We start from the raw sequence: 20,248 nt of genomic DNA on the forward strand, positions 1-20,248 counted from the left end.
CCTCACTCCCTGTCTCCTCCCTCTCCTCTCATTTTCTTCCTCTCTCCTCCTCTCCCCTCCTCCTGCTCACTCCCTCTCTCCTCCCCTCTCCTTTCCCTCTTCTCTCCCTCGCCGCCCTCTCTGCTCCCTGCCCCCTCCTCATTCCCTGTCCCCCCATCCCTCCCCAGCTCCAGTCTGCACCAATGAGGAGAAGCGCAATGTGAATGACTCACCCAGTTTCTTAGCAACAGCCTCATCCTCCTCAGCATCTACCAGTCCAAAGCCAATGTTCGCATCCTCCAGGACCTGGGCTGCTAGCTGGGGTCCGGGGGTCGGTGGGGGAGGAGGGAACAAAAGAGAGTGATTTTCATTAGTACCAAACCTCCAAATCCCGCCATCCGCTCATTCAACACGGACATGGTCACAGACACGACACGGAAACACAGACTAGAACACGGCACAGACTAGAAGGGCCGAATGGCCTTTTTTCTGTGCTGTAGTGTTCTATGGTTCTATGAACATGACATAGACAGATTACGGACACAACACCGACCCAACATGGACCCAACACGGACACAACATGGGCACAACGTGGACACAACACGGACCTAATATGGACACAACATGGGCACAACACAAATACAGCACCGAGACCACATGGACCCAACTCACATCCAAAATGGACAGAACGTGGACACAACACATACTCAGTACAGACACAACTCACACCCAACATGGACACTACACAGACCCAATACAGACACAACTCACACCCAACATGGACACAACACAGACCCAATACTGACACAACTCACACCCAACATGGACACAACACAGACTCAATACAGACACAACTCACACCCAACATGGACACAACACAGACCCAATACTGACACAACTCACACCCAACATGGACACAACACAGACTCAATACAGACACAACTCACACCCAACATGGCCACAACACAGACCCAATACAGACACAACTCACACCCAACATGGACACAACACAGACTCAATACAGACACAACTCACACCCAACATGGACACAACACAGACCCGATAGAGACACAACTCACACCCAACATGGACACAACACAGACTCAGTACAGACACAACTCACACCCAACATGGACACAACACAGACCCAATACAGACACAACTCACACCCAACATGGACACTACACAGACCTGATAGAGACACAACTCACACCCAACATGGACACTACACAGACCTGATAGAGACACAACTCACACCCAACATGGACACAACACAGACCCGATAGAGACACAACTCACACCCAACATGGACACAACACAGACCCAATAAAGACACAACTCACACACAACATGGACACAACACAGACCCAATACAGAAACAACTCACACCCAACATGGACACAACACAGACCCAATACAGACACAACTCACACCCAACATGGACACAACATGAACATAACACAAAACTAAATCAGACTCAACATGGATGAAACACGGACACAAAATGGTCTCAAAAAAGCCCCAATGCAGAAAAAACATGGGCCCAACAATGATGTGGACTCAACTTGGTCCTAACGTGAACCAGCATGGACACACCGTGCAGCCATCCCAGATGAATAGCTCCTTCGTGTGTGGTGATGTGAAGAGCTCCTGGTTCTCCTGATGTAGCTCTAACCAACCTTGATGTAACTAAATATTTCAGTTTGTTCAAAGGTAATGGTTTGGGAAGATCACGGACAGGGGGGAGAGAGAGAGAAAATACTGAGAGAGTGCTGAATTGTCGGAGGGTCAGTACTGAGGGAGTGTTGCACTGTCGGAGGGTCAGCACTGAGGGAGTGCCGCACTGTCGGAGGGTCAGTACTGAGGGAGTGCTGCACTGTCAGAGGGTCACTGCTGAGGGAGTGCTGCACTGTCGGAGGGTCAGTACTGAGGGAGTGCTGGACTGTCAGAGGGTCAGTGCTGAGGGAGTGTTGCACTGTCGGAGGGTCAGTACTGAGGGAGTGCTGCACTGTCGGAGGGTCAGTGCTGAGGGAGTGCTGCACTGTCGGAGGGTCAGTACTGAGGGAGTGCTGCACTGTCGGAAGTTCAGTACTGAGGGAGTGCTGCACTGTCAGAGGGTCAGTACTGAGGGAGTGCCGCACTGTCAGAGGGTCAGTTCTGAGGGAGTGCTGCACTGTCGGAAGGTCAGTTTTGAGGGAGTGCCGCACTGTCAGAGGGTCAGTACTGAGGGAGTTCTGCACTGTCGGAAGGTCAGTTTTGAGGGAGTGCTGCACTGTCAGAGGGTCAGTACTGAGGGAGTGCTGCACTGTCGGAGGGTCAGTACTGAGGGAGTGCTGCACTGTCAGAGGGTCAGTACTGAGAGAGCGCCGCAATGTCGGAGGGTCAGCACTGAGGGAGTGCTGCACTGTCAGAGGGTCAGTACTGAGAGAGCGCCGCAATGTCGGAGGGTCAGTACTGAGGGAGTGCTGCACTGTCAGAGAGTCAGTACTGAGGGAGTGCTGCACTGTCGGAGGGTCAGCACTGAGGGAGTGCTGCACTGTCGGAGGGTCAGTACTGAGGGAGTGCTGCACTGTCGGAGGGTCAGTACTGAGGGAGTGCTGCACTGTCGGAGGGTCAGTACTGAGGGAGTGCTGCACTGTCTGAGGGTCAGCAATGAGGGAGTGCTGCACTGTCGGAGGGTCAGTACTGAGGGAGCGCTGCACCGTCGGAGGGTGAGTAATGAGAGAGTGCTGCACTGTCGGAGGATCAGAATTGAGGAAGTGCTGCGCTGTCGGACGGTCAGTACTGAGGGAGTGCTGCACTGTCGGAGGGTCAGTACTGAGGGAGTGCTGCACTGTCGGAGGGTCAGTACTGAGAGAGCTCTGCAATGTCAGAGTGTCAGTTTTGAGCTTTAGGAAGGGAATTCCAGAGCTCAGGGCCCCAGGCAGCTGAAGGCACGGCCACCAATGGTGGAGCGATGGGAATCGGAAGAAGCTCAAGAGGCCGGAATTTGAGGAGCGCAGAGAACTCAGAGGGCCATAGCTGCTGGAGGAGGTTACAGAGATAGGAAACGTTGTAGGGGCTGGAGGAGGTTACAGAGATAGGGAGGTTTGTAGGGGCTGGAGGAGGTTACAGAGATAGGGAGTGCTGTCGGTGCTGGGGGAGGTTACAGAGATAGGGAGGGTTGTAGGGGCTGGGGGAGGTTACAGAGATAGGGAGGGTTGTAGGGGCTGGAGGAGGTTACAGAGATAGGGAGTGTTGTCGGTGCTGGGGGAGGTTACAGAGATAGGGAGTGTTGTAGGGGCTGGGGGAGGTTACAGAGATAGGGAGGGTTGTAGGGGCTGGAGGAGGTTACAGAGATAGGGAGGGCTGTAGGGGCTTGTGGAGGTTACAGAGATAGGGAGGGTTGTCAGGGCTGGAGGAGGTTACAGAGATAGGGAGGGTTGTAGGGGCTGGAGGAGGTTACAGAGATAGGGAGTGTTGTCGGTGCTGGGGGAGGTTACAGAGATAGGGAGGGTTGTCAGAGCTGGAGTGGGTTACAGAGATAGGGAGGGTTGTAGAGGCAAGTGGAGGTTACAGATATAGGGAGTGTTGTCCGGCTGGAGGAGTTTACCGAGATAGGGAGGGTTGTAGGGGCTGGAGGAGTTTACAGAGATAGGGAGGGTTGTCAGGGCTGGAGTGGGATACAGAGATAGGGAGGGTTGTAGAGGCTGGAGGAGGTTACAGAGATTGTGGGGGTTGTAGGGGCTGGAGGAGGGTACAGAACTAGGGAGGGTTGTAGGGGCTAGAGGAGGTTACAGAGATAGGGAGGGCTGTAGGTTCTGGAGGAGGTTATCGAGATACTGAGGGTCGTAGGGGCTGGGGGAGGTTACAGAGATAGCGAGGGTTGCAGGGGCTGGAGGAGGTTACAGATATTGTGGAGGTTGTAGGGGCTGGAGGAGGTTATAAAGATAGGGAGGGTTGTAGGGGCTGGAGGAGGTTGCAGAGATAGGGAGTGTTGTAGGGGCTGGAGGAGGTTTCAAAGATAGGGAGGGTCGTAGTGGCTGGAGGAGGTTACAGAGATAGGGAGGGTTGTAGGGGCTGGAGGAGGTTACAGAGATAGGGAGGGTCGTAGGGGCTGGATGAGGTGACAGAGATAGGGAGGGTTATAGCGGCTGGAGGAGGTTACAGAGATAGGGAAGGCCGTAGGGCCTGGAGGAGGTTACAGAGATAGGGAGGGTTGTAGGGGCCGGAGGAGGTTACAGAGATAGGGAGGGTTGTCGGGACTGGAGGAGATTGAAGAGATAGGGAGGGTTGTAGGGGCTGGAGGAGGTTACCGATATTGTGGAGGTTGTAGGGGCTGGAGAAGGGTACAGAGCTTGGGAACGTTGGAGGGTCTAGAGGGGGTAACAGAGATAGGGAGTGTTGTAGGGGCTGGAGGAGGATACAGAGATAGGGAGGGTTGTAGTGGCTGGAGGAGGTTACAGAGATAGGGCGGGTTGTAGATTCTGGAGGGGGTTATAGGGATAGGGAGGGTTGTAGGGGCTGGAGGAGGTTACAGAGATATGGAGTGTTGTCGGGGCTGGGGGAGGTTACAGAGATTCTGAGGGTTGTAGGGGCTGGAGGAGGATACAGAGATAGGGAGGGTTGTAGGTTCTGGAGGAGTTTATAGAGATAAGGATGGTTGTAGGGGCTGGAGGAAGTTACAGAGATAGGGAGGGTCGTACTGGCTGGAGGAGGTTACAGAGATAGGGAGGGTTGTAGTGGCTGGAGGAGGTTACAGAGATAGGGAGGGTTGTAGATTCTGGAGGGGGTTATAGGGATAGGGAGGGTTGTAGTGGCTGGAGGAGGTTACAGAGATAGGGAGGGTTGTAGGGGCTGGAGGTGGTTACAGAGATAGGGAGTGTTGTCGGGGCTGGGGGAGGTTACAGAGATAGGGAGAGTTGTAGGGGCTGGAGGAGGTTACAGAGATAGGGAGGGTTGTCAGGGCTGGTGGGGGTTACAGAGATAGGGACGGTTGTAGAGGCTGGAGGAGGTTACTGAGATAGGGAGGGTTGTAGAGGCTGGAGGAGGTTACAGAGATAGGGAGGGTTGTCAGGGCTGGAGGGGGTTACAGAGATAATTGAGGGTTGTAGAGGCAAGAGGAGGTTACAGAGATAGGGAGTGTTGTACGGGCTGGAGGAGGTTACAGAGATAGGGAGGGTTGCAGGGGCTGGAGGAGGTTACAGAGATTGTGGGGGTTGTAGGGGCTGGAGGGGGTTACAGAGACAGGGAGGGTTGACAGGGCTGGAGGGGGTTACAGAGATTGGGAGGGATGTAGAGGCTGGAGGAGGTTACAGAGATAGGGAGTTTTGTATGGGCTGTAGGAGGTTACAGAGATAGGGAGAGTTGTCTGAACTGGAGGACATTAAAGAGATAGGGAGATTTGTAGTGGCTGGAGGAGCTTACAGAGATAGGGAGGGGTGTCGGGGCTGGAGGAGGTTACAGAGATAGGGAGGGTTGCAGGGGCTGGAGGAGGTTACAGAGATTGTGGGGGTTGAAGGGGCTGGAGGAGGGCACAGAGCTTGGGACGGTTGTAGGGGCTAGTGGCAGTTTTAGAGATAGGGAGGGTTGTAGGTTCAGGAGGAGGTTATAGAGATAGGGAGGGTTGTAGGGGCTGGAGGAGGTTACAGAGATAGGGCGGGTCGTAGGGGCTGGGGTAGGTTCCAGAGATAGGGAGGGTTGTCAGGGCTGGAGGGGGTTACAGAGATAATTGAGGGTTGTAGAGGCAAGAGGAGGTTACAGAGATAGGGAGTGTTGTACGGGCTGGAGGAGGTTACAGAGATAGGGAGGGTTGCAGGGGCTGGAGGAGGTTACAGAGATTGTGGGGGTTGTAGGGGCTGGAGGGGGTTACAGAGACAGGGAGGGTTGACAGGGCTGGAGGGGGTTACAGAGATTGGGAGGGATGTAGAGGCTGGAGGAGGTTACAGAGATAGGGAGTTTTGTATGGGCTGTAGGAGGTTACAGAGATAGGGAGAGTTGTCTGAACTGGAGGACATTAAAGAGATAGGGAGATTTGTAGTGGCTGGAGGAGCTTACAGAGATAGGGAGGGGTGTCGGGGCTGGAGGAGGTTACAGAGATAGGGAGGGTTGCAGGGGCTGGAGGAGGTTACAGAGATTGTGGGGGTTGAAGGGGCTGGAGGAGGGCACAGAGCTTGGGACGGTTGTAGGGGCTAGTGGCAGTTTTAGAGATAGGGAGGGTTGTAGGTTCAGGAGGAGGTTATAGAGATAGGGAGGGTTGTAGGGGCTGGAGGAGGTTACAGAGATAGGGCGGGTCGTAGGGGCTGGGGTAGGTTCCAGAGATAGGGAGGGTTGTAGGGGCTGGAGGAGGTTACAGAGCTAGGGAGGGGCGTAGGGGCTGGGGTAGGTTCCAGAGATAGGGAGGTTTGTAGGGGCTGGAGGAGGTTACAGAGATAGGGAAGGTCATAGGGGCTGGGGGTGGTTCCAGAGATAGGGAGGGTTGCAGGGTCTGGAGGAGGTTCCAGAGATAGGGAGGGTTGCAGGGTCTGGAGGAGGTAACGAAGATAGGGAGGGTTGCAGGGGCTGGAGGAGGTTACAGATATGGTGGAGGTTGTAGGGGCTGAGGGAGGTTACGGAGATTGGGAGTGCCGTAGGGGCTGGAGGAGTTTACAAAGATAGGGAGGGTTGTAGGGGCTGGAGGAGGTTATAGAGATAGGGAGGTTTGTAGGGACTGGAGGAGATTACAGAGATAGGGAGGGTTGTAGGGGCTGGAGGAGTTTACAGTGATAGGGAGGGTTGTAGGGTCTGAAGGAGGTTACAGAGATAGGGAGGGCTTTAGGGGCTGGAGGAGGTTACAGAGACAGGGAGTGTTGTAGGGACTGGAGGAGATTACAGAGATAGGGAGGGTTGTACGGGCTGGAGGATGTTACAGAGACAGGGAGAGTTGTAAGTAGTGGTGGAGGTTACAGAGATAGGGAGTGTTGTACGGGCTGGAGGAGTTTACAGAGATAGGGAGGACTGTAGGGGCTGGAGGGGGTTACAGAGACAGGGAGGGTTGTCAGGGCTGGAGGGGTTTACAGAGATAGGGAGGGATGTAGAGGCTGGAGGAGGTTACAGAGATAGGGAGTGTTGTATGGGCTGCAGGAGGTTACAGAGATAGGGAGGGTTGTAGGGGCTGGAGGAGGTTACAGAGATAGGGAGGGTTGTAGGGGCTGGAGGAGGTTACAGAGATAGGGAGGGTTGTAGGTCTGGAGGAGATTATCGAGATAGGGAGGGTTGTAGTGACTGGAGGAGGTTACAGAGATAGAGAGGGTTGTAGGGGATGGAGGAGGTTACAGAGATAGGGTAGGTCGTAGGGGCTGGGGGTGGTTACAGAGATAGGGAGGGTTGTAGGGGCTGGAGGAGGTTACAGAGATAGGGAGGTTTGTAGGTTCTGGAGGAGGTTATGGAGATAAGGAGGGTTGTAGGGTCTGGAGGAAGTTCAGAGACAGGGAGGATCGTAGGGGCTGGAGGAGGTTACAGAGATAGAGAGGTCCGTAGGGGCTGGAGGAAGTTACAGAGATAGGGAGGGTTGTAGAGGCTGAAGGAGGTTACAGAGATAGGGAGGGGTGTAGTGGGCTGGAGGAGGTTACAGAGATAGGGAGGGTTGTAGGGGCTGGAGGAGGTTACAGAGATCGGGAGGGGTGTAGTGGGCTGGAGGAGGTTACAGAGATAGGGAGGGTTGTAGGGATTGGAGTAGGTTACAGATATAGGGTGGGGTGTCGGGGCTGGAGGAGGTTACAGAGATAGGGAGGGGTGTCGGGGCTGGAGGTGGTTACAGAGAAGGGAGGGTTGTAGGTTCTGGAGGAGGTTATAGAGATAGGGATGGTTGTAGGGGCTGGAGGAGGTTATAGAGATAGGGAGGGTTGTAGGGGCTGGAGGAGTTTACAGAGATAGGGATGGTGTAGGGGCTGGTGGAGGTTACAGAGATAGGGAGGATTTTAGCGGCTGGAGGAGGTTACAGAGATAGGGAGGGCCATAGGGGCTGGAGGAGGTTAAAGAGTTAGGGAGATAAGTAGGAGCTGGAGGAGGTTACAGAGATAGGGAGGGTTGTAGTGGCTGGAGGAGGTTACAGAGATAGGGAGGGTTGTAGATTCTGGAGGGGTTTATAGAGATAGGGAGGGTTGTAGGGTCTGGAGGAGGTTACAAAGATAGGGAGGGTTGAAGGAGCAGGAGGAGGTTACAGTGATTGGGAGGGTCGTAGGGGCTAGAGGAGATTACAGAGATAGGGATGGTTGTAGGGGCTGGAAGAGGTTACAGATATAGGGAGGGTTGTAGGGGCTGGAGGAGGTTACAGAGATAAGGAGGGCTGTAGGGGCTTGTGGAGGTTACAGAGATAGGGAGGGTTGTCAGGGCTGGAGGAGGTTACAGAGATAGGGAGGGTTGTAGGGGCTGGAGGAGGTTACAGAGATAGGGAGTGTTGTCGGTGCTGGGGGAGGTTACAGAGATAGGGAGGGTTGTAGAGGCTGGAGGAGGTTACAGAGATAGGGAGGGTTGTCAGAGCTGGAGTGGGTTACAGAGATAGGGAGGGTTGTAGAGGCAAGAGGAGGTTACAGAGATAGGGAGGGTTGTCATGGCTGGAGGAGGTTACAGAGATAGGGAGTGTTGTAGGGGCTGAAGGAGGTTACAGAGATAGGCAGGGCTCTAGGGGCTGCAGGAGGTTACAGAGATAGGGAGGGTTGTAGGGACTGGAGGAGATTACAGAGATAGGGATGGTTGTACGGGCTGGAGGATGTTACAGAGACAGGGAATGTTTTAAGTGCTGGAGGAGGTTACAGAGATAGGGAGTGTTGTATGGGCAGGAGGAGGTTACAGAGATAGGGAGGGCTGTAGGGGCTGGAGGGGGTTACAGAGATAGGGAGTGTTGTATGGCCTGCAGGAGGTTACTGAGATAGGGAGTGTTGTCGGGTCTGGAGGAAGGTACAGCGATAGGGAGGGTTAAAGGGGCTGGAGCAGGTTACAGAGATAGGGAGGGTTGTAGGTTCTGGAGGAGGTTATCGAGATAGGGAGAGTTGTAGGGGCTGGAGGAGGTTACAGAGATAGGGAGGTTTGTAGGGGCTGGAGGAGGTTACAGAGATAAGGAAGGTCATAGGGGCTGAGGGTGGTTACAGAGATACGGAGGGTTGCAGGGGCTGGAGGAGTCTACAGATATTGTGGAGGTTGTAGGGGCTGGAGAAGGGTACAGAGCTAGGAAGGGTTGTAGCGTCTAGAGGAGGTTACAGAGATAGGCAGTGTTGTCGGGGCTGGAGGAGGTTACAGAGATAGGGAGAGTTGTAGGGGATGGAGGAGGTTACGGAGATAGTGAGGGTTGTATAATCTGGGGGAGGTTATAGAGATAAGGAGGGTTATAGGGTCTGGAGGAAGTTACAGAGATATGGAGGGTCGTAGGTACTGGAGGAGGTTACAGAGATAGGGAGGGCCGTAGTGGCTGGAGGAGGTTACAGAGATAGGGAGGATTGTAGGGGGTGGATGAGGTCACAGAGATAGGGAGGTGTGTAGGGTCTGCAGGAGGTTACAGAGATAAGGTGGGTTGTAGGAGCTCGAGGACGTTACAGAGATAGGAAGTGTTGTCAGGGCTGGAGGGGGTTACAGAGATAGGGAGGGTTGTAGATGCTGGAGGAGGTTACAGAGATAGGGAGGGTTGTAGAGGCTGGAGGAGGTTACAGAGATAGGGGTGGTTGTAGGGGCTGGAGGAGGTTAATGAGATAGGGAGGGGTGTAGGTGATGGAGGAGGTCAGAGAGATATGGAGGGTTGTAGGGGCTGGAGGAGTTTACAGAAATAGAGAGGGTTGTAGGGGCTGGAGGAGGTTACATAGATAGGGAGAGTTGTTGGGGCTGGAGGGGATTACATAGATAGGGAGGGTTGTAGAGGCTGGAGGAGGTTACAGAGATAGGGAGGGTTGTAGGGACTGGAGGAGGTTACAGAGATTGTGGGGGTTGTAGGGGCTGGAGGAGGGTACCGAGCTAGGGTGGGTTGTAGGGGCTAGAGGAGGTTACAGAGATAGGGAGGGCTGTAGGTTCTGGAGGAGGTTATAGAGATACTGAGGGTCGTAGGGGGCTGGGGGAGGTTACAGTGATAGGGAGTGTTGCAGGAGCTGGAGGAGGTTACAGTTATTGTGGAGGTTGTAGGGGCTGGAGAAGGGTACAGAGCAAGGTTGGGTTGTAGGTGCTAGAGGAGGTTATAGAGATAGGGAGGGTTGTAGGGGCTAGAGGAGGTTATAGAGATAGGGAGGGTTGTAGGGGCTGGAGGAGGTTACAGAGATAGGGTGTGTTGTAGGGGGTGGAGGAGGTTACAGAGATAGGGAGGGTTGTAGTGGCTGGAAGAGGTTACAGAGATAGGGAGGGTTGTAGGGTTTGGAGGAGGTTATAGATAAAGGGAGGGTTATATGGGCTGGAGGAGGTTACAGAGATAGGGAGTGTCGTACGGACTGGAGGAGGTTTAAGAGATAGGGAGGGTTGTAGTGGCTGGAGGAGGTTACAGAGATAGTGAGGCTTGTAGATTCTGGAGGGGGTTATAGAGATAGGGAGGGTTGTAGGTGCTGGAGGAGGTTACAGAGATAGGGAGGGTTGTAGGGGCTGGAGGAGGTTATAGAGATTGGGAGGGTCATAGGGGCTAGAGGAGATTTCAGAGATAGGGAGGTTTGTAGGGGCTGGAAGAGGTTAGAGATATAGGGAGGGTTGTAGGGGCTGGAGGAGGTTACAGAGAAAGGGAGGGCTGTAGGGGCTTGTGGAGATTACAGAGATAGGGAGGGTTGTAGGGGCTGGAGGAGGTTACAGAGATAGGGAGGGTTGTAGGAACTGGAGGAATTACAGAGATAGGGAGGGTTGTAGGGGCTGGAGCAGGTTACAGAGATAGGGAGGGTTGTAGGGGCTGGAGGAGGTTACAGAGATAGGGAGGGCTGTAGGGGCTAGAGGAGGTTATAGAGATAGGGAGGGTTGTTGGGGCTGGAGGAGGTTAGAGAGATAGGGATGGTTGTAGTAGCTGGAAGAGGTTACAGAGATAGGGAGGGTTGTCGATTCTGGAGGGGGTTACAGAGATATGGAGGGTTGTAGGGGCTGGAGGAGGTTACAGAAATAGGGAGGATTGTAGGGGCTGGAGGAGGTTGCAGAGATAGGCAGGGTTGTAGTGGCTGGAGGAGGTTACAGAGATAGTGAGGGTTGTAGGCGCTGGAGGTGGTTACAGAGATAGGGAGGACTGTAGGGACTGGAGGAGGTTACAGAGATAGGGAGGACTGTAGGGGCTGGAGGAGGTTACAGAGATAGGGAGGTTTGTAGGAACTGGGGGAGATTACAGAGACAGGGAGGGTTGTACGGGCTGGAGGAGTTTACAGAGATAGGGAGGGCAGTAGGGGCTGAAGGAGGTTACAGAGATAGGGAGGGATTTAGGGGCTGGAGGAGGTTACACAAATAGGGAGAGTTGTAGGGGCTGGAGGAGTTTACAGAGGTAGGGAGGGTTATAGGGGCTGGAGCAGGTTACAGAGTTAGGGCGGGTTGTAGGGGCTGGAGGAAGTTACAGAGATAGGGAAGGTCGTAGGGGCTGGGGGTGGTTACAGAGATAGTGAGGGTTGCAGGGGCTGGAGGAGGTTACAGATATTGTGGAGGTTGTAGAGGCTGGAGAAGGGTACAGATCTCGGGAGGGTTGTAGCGTCTAGAGGAGGTTACAGAGATAGGGAGTGTTGTCGGGGCTGGAGTAGGTTACAGAGATAGGGAAGGTTGTAGGGGATGGAGGAGGTTACAGAGATAGGGACGGTTGTAGGTTCTGGAGGAGGTTACAGAGATAGTGAGAGTTGTTGGGGCTAAAGGGGGTTACAGAGATAGGGAGTGTTGTAGAGGCTGGAGGAGGATACAGAGATAGGGAGGGTTGTAGGGGCTGGAGGAGGTTACAGAGATAGGGAGGGCTGTAGGGGCTTGTGGAGGTTACAGAGATAGGGAGGGTTGTAGGGGCTGGAGGAGGTTACAGAGATAGGGAGGGTTGTAGGAACTGGAGGAGATTACAGAGACAGGGAGGGTTGTACGGGCTGAAGGAGGTTATAGAGATAGGGAGGACTTTAGGGGCTGGAGGAAGTTACAGAGATAGGGAAGGTCGTAGGGGCTGGAGGATGTTACAGCGATAGGGAGGGCCGTAGGGACTGGAGGAGGATACAGCGATAGGGAGGGCTGTAGGTTCTGGAGGAGGTTATAGAGATATTGAGGGTCGTAGGGGCTGGGGGAGGTTACAGAGATAGGGAGGGTTTCAGGAGCTGGAGGAGGTTACAGTTATTGTGGTGGTTGTAGGGGCTGGAGAAGGGTACAGAGCTAGGAAGGGTTGTAGGAGCTAGAGGAGGTTACAGGGATAGGGAGGGTTGTAGGGGCTGAGGAGGTTACAGAGATAGGGAGTGTTGTAGGGGCTGGAGGAGGTTACAAAGACAGGGAGGGTTGCAGTGGCTGGAGGAGGTTACAGAGATAAGGAGGGTTGTAGTTTCTGGAGGGGTTTATAGAGATAGGGAGTGTTGTAGGGGCTGGAGGAGGTTACAGGGATAGGGAGGGTTGTAGGGGCTGGAGGAGGTTACAGAGAAAGGGAGGGTCGTAGGGGCTAGAGGAGGTTACAGAGATAGGGAGGGTTGTAGGGGCTGGAGGATGTTACAGAGTTAGGGAGTGTTGTAGCGGCTGGAGGAGGTTACAGAGATAGGGAGGGTTGTAGGGGCTGGAAGAGGTTACAGATATAGGGAGGGTTGCAGGGGCTGGAGGAGGTTACAGAGATAGGGAGGGCTGTAGGGTCTGGAGGAGGTTACAGAGTTAGGGAGGGTTGTAGGGGCTGGAGGAGGTTACAGAGATAGGGAGAGTTGTCGGGTCTGGAGGAAGGTACAGAGATAGGGAGGGTTATAGGGGCTGGAGCAGGTTACAGAGATAGGGAAGGTTGTAGGTTCTGGAGGAGGTTATCGAGATAGGGAGGGTTGTAGGGGGTGGAGGAGGTTACAGAGATAGGGAGGTTTGTAGGGGCTGGAGGAGTCTACAGATATTGTGGAGGTTGTAGGGGCTGGAGAAGGGTACAGAGCTAGGGAGGGTTATAGCGTGTAGAGGAGGTTACAGAGATAGGCAGTGTTGTCGGGGCTGGAGGAGGTTACAGAGATCGGGAGGGTTGTAGGTGATGGAGGAGGTTACAGAGATAGTGAGGGTTGTATAATCTGGGGGAGGTTATAGAGATAGGGAGGGTTATAGGGTCTGGAGGAAGTTACAGAGATAGGGAGGGTCGTAGGTACTGGAGGAGGTTACAGAGATAGGGAGGGCCGTAGTGGCTGGAGGAGGTTACAGAGATAGGGAGGATTGTAGGGGGTGGATGAGGTCACAGAGATAGGGAGGTGTGTAGGGTCTGCAGGAGGTTACAGAGATAAGGTGGGTTGTAGGAGCTCGAGGACGTTACAGAGATAGGGAGTGTTGTCAGGGCTGGAGGGGGTTACAGAGATAGGGAGGGTTGTAGGGGCTGGAGGAGGTTACAGAGATAGGGATGGTTGTAGAGGCTGGAGGAGGTTACAGAGATAGGGGTGGTTGTAGGGGCTGGAGGAGGTTAATGAGATAGGGAGGGGTGTAGGTGATGGAGGAGGTCAGAGAGATATGGAGGGTTGTAGGGGCTGGAGGAGTTTACAGAAATAGAGAGGGTTGTATGGGCTGGAGGAGGTTACATAGATAGGGAGAGTTGTTGGGGCTGGAGGGGATTACAGAGATAGGGAGGGTTGTAGAGGCTGGAGGAGGTTACAGTGATAGGGAGGGTTGTAGGGACTGGAGGAGGTTACAGAGATTGTGGGGGTTGTAGGGGCTGGAGGAGCGTACCGAGCTAGGGTGGGTTGTAGGGGCTAGAGGAGGTTACAGAGATAGGGAGGGCTGTAGGTTCTGGAGGAGGTTATAGAGATACTGAGGGTCGTAGGGGCTGGGGGATGTTACAGACATAGGGAGTGTTGCAGGAGCTGGAGGAGGTTACAGTTATTGTGGAGGTTGTAGGGGCTGGAGAAGGGTACAGAGCAAGGGAGGGTTGTAGGTGCTAGAGGAGGTTATAGAGATAGGGAGGGTTGTAGGGGCTAGAGGAGATTATAGAGATAGGGAGGGTTGTAGGGGCTGGAGGAGGTTACAGAGATAGGGTGTGTTGTAGTGGGTGGAGGAGGTTACAGAGATAGGGAGGGTTGTAGTGGCTGGAAGAGGTTACAGAGATAGGGAGGGTTGTAGGGGCTGGAGGAGGTTACAGAGATAGGGTGTGTTGTAGGGGGTGGAGGAGGTTACAGAGATAGGGAGGGTTGTATGGGCTGGAGGAGGTTACAGAGATAGGGAGTGTCGTACGGGCTGGAGGAGGTTTAAGAGATAGGGAGGGTTGTAGTGGCTGGAGGAGGTTACAGAGATAGTGAGAGTTGTAGATTTTGGAGGGGGTTATAGAGATAGGGAGGGTTGTAGGGGCTGGAGGAGGTTACAGAGATAGGGAGGGTTGTAGGGGCTGGAGGAGGTTTCAGAGATTGGGAGGGTCATAGGGGCTAGAGGAGATTACAGAGATAGGGAGTGTTGTAGGGGCTGGAAGAGGTTAGAGATATAGGGAGGGTTGTAGGGGCTGGAGGAGGTTACAGAGAAAGGGAGGGCTGTAGGGGCTTGTGGAGATTACAGAGATAGGGAGGGTTGTAGGGGCTGGAGGTGGTTACAGAGATAGGGAGGGTTGTCGGAACTGGAGGAATTACAGAGATAGGGAGGGTTGTAGGGGCTGCAGGAGTTTACAGAGATAGGGAGGGGTTTAGGGGCTGGAGGAGGTTACACAAATAGGGAGGGTTGTAGGGTCTGGAGGAGTTTACAGAGATAGGGAGTGCTGTAGGGGCTGGAGGAGGGTACAGAGATAGGCAAGGTTATAGGGGCTGGAGCAGGTTACAGAGATAGGGAGGGTTGTCGGGGCTGGAGGAGGTTACACAGATAGGGAAGGTCATAGGGGCTGGGGGTGGTTACATAGATAGGGAGGGTTGCAGGGGCTGGAGGAGGTTACAGAGATAGGGAGGGTTGCAGGGGCTGGAGGAGGTTACAGAGATAGGGAGGGTTGCAGGGGCTGGAGGAGGTTACAGATATTGTGGAGGTTGTAGGGACTGGAGAAGGGTACAGAGCTTGGGAACGTTGGAGGGTCTAGAGGGGGTAACAGAGATAGGGAGGGTTGCAGGGGCTGGAGGAGGTTACAGAGATAGGGAGGGTTGCAGGGGCTGGAGGAGGTTACAGATATTGTGGAGGTTGTAGGGACTGGAGAAGGGTACAGAGCTTGGGAACGTTGGAGGGTCTAGAGGGGGTAACAGAGATAGGGAGTGTTGTAGGGGCTGGAGGAGGTTACGGAGATAGGGTGGGTTGTAGATTCTGGAGGGGGTTATAGAGATAGGGAGGGTTGTAGGGGCAGGAGGAGGATACAGAGATTGGGAGGGTCGTTGGGGCTCGAGGAGATTACAGAGATAGGGAGGGATGTAGGGGCTGGAAGAGGATACAGATATAGGGAGGGTTGTAGGGGCTGGAGGAGGTTACAGAGATAGGGAGGGCTTTAGGGGCTGGAGGAGGTTACACAAATAGGGAGAGTTGTAGGGGCTGGAGGAGTTTACAGAGGTAGGGAGGGTTATAGGGGCTGGAGCAGGTTACAGAGTTAGGGCGGGTTGTAGGGGCTGGAGGAAGTTACAGAGATAGGGAAGGTCGTAGGGGCTGGGGGTGGTTACAGAGATAGGGAGGGTTGCAGGGGCTGGAGGAGGTTACAGATATTGTGGAGGTTGTTGAGGCTGGAGAAGGGTACAGATCTCGGGAGGGTTGTAGCGTCTAGAGGAGGTTACAGAGATAGGGAGTGTTGTCGGGGCTGGAGTAGGTTACAGAGATAGGGAAGGTTGTAGGGGATGGAGGAGGTTACAGAGATAGGGACGGTTGTAGGTTCTGGAGGAGGTTATAGAGATAAGGAGGTTTGTATGGTCTGGAGGAAGTTACAGAGATAGGGAGTGTCGTAGGGGCTGGAGGAGGTTACAGAGATAGGGAGGGTTGTAGGGGCTGGAGTAGGTTACAGAGATAGGGAGAGTTGTTGGGGCTGGAGGGGGTTAAAAGATAGGGAGGGTTGTAGAGGCTGGAGGAGGGTACAGAGCTTGGGAGGGTTGTAGGGGCTAGTGGCGGTTAAAGAGATCGGGAGGGTTGTAGGTGCTGGAGGAGGTTACAGACATAGGGAGGGTTGTTGGGGCTAAAGGGGGTTACAGAGATATGGAGGGTTGTAGAGGAGGGAGGAGGATACAGAGATAGGGAGGGCCGTAGGGGCTGGAGGATGTTACAGCGATAGGGAGGGCCGTAGGGGCTGGAGGAGGTTACAGAGATAGGGAGGGCCGTAGGGGCTGGAGGAGGTTACAGAGATAGGGAGGGGTGTAGGGTCTGGAGGAGGTTACAGAGATAGGGATGGTTGTAGGAGCTTGAGGACGTTACAGAGATAGGGAGGGTTGTCAGGGCTGGAAGGGGTTACTGAGATAGGGAGGGTTGTAGAGGCTGGAGGAGGTTAATGAGATTGGGAGGGGTGTAGGGGATGGAGGAGGTTACAGAGATATGGAGGGTTGTAGGGGCTGGAGGAGGTTACAGAAATAGGGAGGATTGTAGGGGCTGGAGGAGGTTGCAGAGATAGGCAGGGTTGTAGTGGCTGGAGGAGGTTACAGAGATAGTGAGGGTTGTAGGCGCTGGAGGTGGTTACAGAGATAGGGAGGACTGTAGGGACTGGAGGAGGTTACAGAGATAGGGAGGACTGTAGGGGCTGGAGGAGGTTACAGAGATAGGGAGGTTTGTAGGAACTGGGGGAGTTTACAGAGATAGGGAGGGTTGTAGGGGCTGGAGCAGTTTACGGAGATAGGGAGTGTTGTAGCGGCTGAAGGAGATTACAGAGATAGGGAGGGCTCTAGGGGCTGGAGGAGGTTACAGAGGTAGGGAGTGTTGTATGGGCTGGAGGAGTTTACAGAGATAGGGAGGGCTATAGGGGCTGGAGGGGGTTACAGAGATAGGGAGTGTTCTATGGCCTGCAGGATGTTACAGAGATAGGGAGGGTTGCAGGGGCTGGAGGAGTTTACAGAGATTGTGGGGGTTGTAGAGGCTTGAGGAGGGTACAGAGTTTGGGAGGGTTGTAGGGGCTAGTGGCGGTTATAGAGATAGGAGGTTTGTAGGTGCTGGAGGAGGTTAAAGAGATAGGGAGTGTTGTCGGGTCTGGAGGAAGGTACAGAGATAGGGTGTGTTGAACGGCTGGAGGAGTTTACAGAGATAGGGAGGGTTGTAGGGGCTGGAGGAGTTTACTGAGATAGGGAGGGTTGTCAGGGCTGGAGGGGGTTACAGAGATAGGGAGAGTTGCAGGGGCTGGAGTAGGTTACAGAGATTGTGGGGGTTGTACGGGCTGGAGGAGGGTACAGAGCTATGGAGGTTTGTAGGGGCTAGAGGAGGTTACAGAGATAGGGAGGGCTGTAGGTTCTGGAGGAGGTTATAGAGATACTGAGCGTCGTAGGGGCTGGGGGAGGTTACAGAGATAGGGAGGGTGGCAGGAGCTGGAGGAGGTTACAGTTATTGTGGAGGTTGTAGGGGCTGGAGAAGGGTACAGAGCTAGGGAGGGTTGTAGGGGCTGGAGGAGGTTATAGGGATAGGGAGGGTTGTAGGGGCTGAGGAGGTTACATAGATAGGGAGTGTTGTAGGGGCTGGAGGAGGTTACAGAGATAGGGAGGGTTGCAGTGGCTGGTGGAGGTTACAGAGATAGGGAGGGTTGTAGGTTCTGGAGGAGGTTATAGAGATACGGAGGGTTGTATGGGCTGATGGAGGTTACAGAGATAGGGAGTGTCGTACGGGCTGGAGGAGGTTACAGAGAGGGGGAGGGTTGTAGTGGCTGGAGCAGGTTACAGAGATAGGGAGGATTGTAGGGGTTGGAGGAGGTTACAGAGATAGGGAAGGTCGTAGGGGCTGAGGGTGGTTACAGAGATAGGGATGGTTGCAGGGGCTGGAGGAGTTTACAGATATTGTGGAGTTTGTAGGGGCTGGAGAAGGGTACAGAGCTAGGGAGGGTTGTATCGTTTAGAGGAGGTTACAGAGATAGGCAGTGTTGTTGGGGCAGGAGGAGGTTACAGAGATAGGGAGAGTTGTAGGGGATGGAGGAGGTTACAGAGATAGTGAGGGTTGTATAATCTGGGGGAGGTTATAGAGATAAGGAGGGTTATAGTGTCTGGAGGAAGTTACAGAGATAGGGAGGATCGTAGGTACTGGAGGAGGTTACAGAGATAGGGAGGTTTGTTGCGGCTGGAGGAGGTTACAGAGATAGGGAGGGCCGTAGGGGCTGGAGGAGGTTACTGAGATAGGGAGGATTGTAGGGGGTGGATGAGGTCACAGAGATAGGGAGGTGTGTAGGGTCTGAAGGAGGTTACAGAGATAAGGTGGGTTGTAGGAGCTCGAGGACGTTACAGAGATAGGGAGTGTTGTCAGGGCTGGAGGGGGTTACAGAGATAGGGAGGGTTGTAGATGCTGGAGGAGGTTACAGAGATAGGGAGGGTTGTAGAGGCTGGAGGAGGTTACAGAGATAGGGGGGGTTGTAGGGGCTGGAGGAGGTTAATGAGATAGGGAGGGGTGTAGGTGATGGAGGAGGTCAGAGAGATATGGAGGGTTGTAGGGGCTGGAGGAGGTTACATAGATAGGGAGAGTTGTTGGGGCTGGAGGGGATAACAGAGATAGGGAGGGTTGTAGAGGCTGGAGGACATAACAGAGATAGGGAGGGTTGTAGAGGCTGGAGGAGGTTACAGAGATTGTGGGGGTTGTAGTTGCTGGAGGAGGGTACCGAACTAGGGAGGGTTGTAGGGGCTAGAGGAGGTTATAGAGATACTGAGGGTCGTAGGGGCTGGGGGAGGTTACAGAGATAGGGAGGGTTGCAGGAGCTGGAGGAGGATACAGTTATTGTGGAGGTTGTAGCGGCTGGAGAAGGGTACAGAGCTAGGGAGGGTTGTAGGTGCTAGAGGAGGTTATAGAGATAGGGAGGGTTGTAGGGGCTGGAGGAGGTTACAGAGATAGAGGTGTTGTAGGTGCTGGAGGTGGTTACAGAGATAGGGAGGGATGTAGTGGCTGGAGGAGGTTACAGAGGTAGGGAGGGTTGTAGGTTCTGGAGGAGGTTATAGAGATAGGGAGGGTTGTATGGGCTGATGGAGGTTACAGAGACAGGGAGTGTCGTACGGGCTGGAGGAGGTTACAGAGATCGGGAGGGTTGTAGTGGCTGGAGGAGGGTACAGAGATAGGGAGGGTTGTAGGTTCTGGAGGGGGTTATAGAGATAGGGAGGGTTGTTGGGGCTGGAGGAGGTTACAGAGATAGGGAGGGTCGTAGGGGCTAGAGGAGATTACAGAGTTAGGGAGGGTTGTAGCGGCTGGAGGAGGTTACAGAGATAGGGAGGATTGTAGGTTCTGGAGGAGGTTATTGAGATAGGGAGGGTTGTAGGGGCTGGAGGAGGTTACAGAGATAGGGAGGTTTGTAGGGGTTGGAGGAGGTTACAGAGATAGGGAAGGTCGTAGGGGCTGAGGCTGGTTGCAGAGATAGGGAGGGTTGCAGGGGCTGGAGGAGTTTACAGATATTGTGGAGGTTGTAGGGGCTGGAGAAGGGTACAGAGCTAGGGAGGGTTGTAGCGTCTAGGGGAGGTTACAGAGATAGGCAGTGTTGTCGGGGCTGGAGGAGGTTACAGAGATAGGGAGGGTTGTAGGGGATGGAGGAGGTTACAGAGATAGTGAGGGTTGTATAATCTGGGGAAGTTATAGAGATAAGGAGGGTTATAGGGCCTCGAGGAAGTTACAGTGATAGGGAGGGTCGTAGGTACTGGAGGAGGTTACAGAGATAGGGAGGTTTGTAGCGGCTGGAGGAGGTTACAGAGATAGGGAGGTTTGTAGCGGCTGGAGGTGGTTACAGAGATAGGGAGGGCCGTAGGGGCTGGAGGAGGTTACAGAGATAGGGAGGACTGTAGGGGGTGGATGAGGTCACAGAGATAGGGAGGTGTGTAGGGTCTGCAGGAGGTTACGGAGATAAGGTGGGTTGTAGGATCTCGAGGACCTTACAGAGATAGGGAGTGTTGTCATGGCTGGAGGGGGTTACAGAGATAAGGAGGGTTGTAGAGGCTGGAGGAGGTTACAGAGATAGGGAGGACTGTAGGGGGTGGATGAGGTCACAGAGATAGGGAGGTGTGTAGGGTCTGCAGGAGGTTACGGAGATAAGGTGGGTTGTAGGATCTCGAGGACCTTACAGAGATAGGGAGAGTTGTTGGGGCTGGAGGGGATA

The 20,248-nt window shown here is 54.1% G+C and overlaps 1 pseudogene across 1 annotated transcript in view; it reads right to left on the reverse strand.

The window, feature by feature from the left end:
• Positions 1-180: 180 nt before the first annotated feature.
• LOC144677325 (calsequestrin-1 pseudogene) overlaps positions 181-20,248 on the reverse strand; it is a 37,223-nt pseudogene continuing 17,155 nt past the window's right edge. Inside the window, exon 2 of the transcript XR_013575640.1 lies at positions 181-297. The product of XR_013575640.1 is annotated as a calsequestrin-1 pseudogene (transcript). The remainder of the gene's footprint in view (positions 298-20,248) is intronic.

This window comes from Cetorhinus maximus, unplaced genomic scaffold (assembly GCF_964194155.1).
Source record: "Cetorhinus maximus unplaced genomic scaffold, sCetMax3.hap1.1 HAP1_SCAFFOLD_2401, whole genome shotgun sequence".
NCBI lineage: Eukaryota > Metazoa > Chordata > Chondrichthyes > Lamniformes > Cetorhinidae > Cetorhinus > Cetorhinus maximus.